The sequence below is a fragment of the Arachis stenosperma genome, chromosome 3 (genome assembly GCF_014773155.1).
Source record: "Arachis stenosperma cultivar V10309 chromosome 3, arast.V10309.gnm1.PFL2, whole genome shotgun sequence".
Classification (NCBI taxonomy): Eukaryota; Viridiplantae; Streptophyta; class Magnoliopsida; order Fabales; family Fabaceae; genus Arachis; species Arachis stenosperma.
The window spans coordinates 24,240,973-24,241,944 of NC_080379.1; positions in this window are offsets into that span (position 1 = coordinate 24,240,973).

The window sequence follows — 972 nt, forward strand, 5'->3', positions numbered from 1 at the left end:
AAATAGGAAGAAGTTATTGATTAGAGATAGGAATTAACAATTGAGAGAAATTGGGAGCAGGAACAATAATTTGCAATTATAATTATTGGCTGCCTTAGCAAATTCTTGGAAGTAGGAAGTAGGAACAATAATTTTAGTTTTATAATTTGCACCACTAATAATTGTAATTGATCTCTTCCATTTAAAATTTGATTGTTATTTAAAAGTTGAATTTTCTGGTTTGTGCACTACTGCACTTTATGTTAGTAAATACTAAATACTAAATACTAATCTTGGAAAGCCTTATAAGTTGTTTGTTTTTTGTGAGGGTACGAGTGGTCACAGATTTTATGCACAGATAGGGTACAAAAATTAAAAGATTGCAATGATGTTGTGCTGAAAAAGGTTCATTTAGAGAGATAAAAGTAATGATGCAGAAAATGCCAAACCATTTTGAAACCATGAATTCCACGGTTACTGGTTACTACCAACATACTTATGAATCTTTTTTATTTGTTTTATTTTTCTTTTTTGGATTTGTAAATTAAACATTTAATTCTTTTTGCATTTGTTATTGTTAAATGATGAGACTGAACATTGAAGACTTGTTTAAGTATGCTCAGTTTTATTTAGATATATTGAATTTATGATAAGTTGTTTAAGTATGTTTAGTTTTTTTTAGATATATTGTTATATGAATCTTTTTTATGTTTAGATAAACACAAATGGGAGGAGGAGATCCTAGTTCTATTGCAGTCCAATGTAATGAGGACAACAAAGCTATGGACATAGAGCATGAGGTTGCTGCTAATGAGGGACAGCAGGCTAATGAGGGACAACAGGCTAAGGAGGTACAGCAGGCTAACGAGGGACAGCAAGCTAATGAGGGACAGCAGGCTACTCGCAAGGGAAAAAAGTCTTATGTTTGGACGCATTTTAAACAGCTTCCATTTAGCGAGACCAATGGAGAGCACAAGGCCAAATGTAATCACT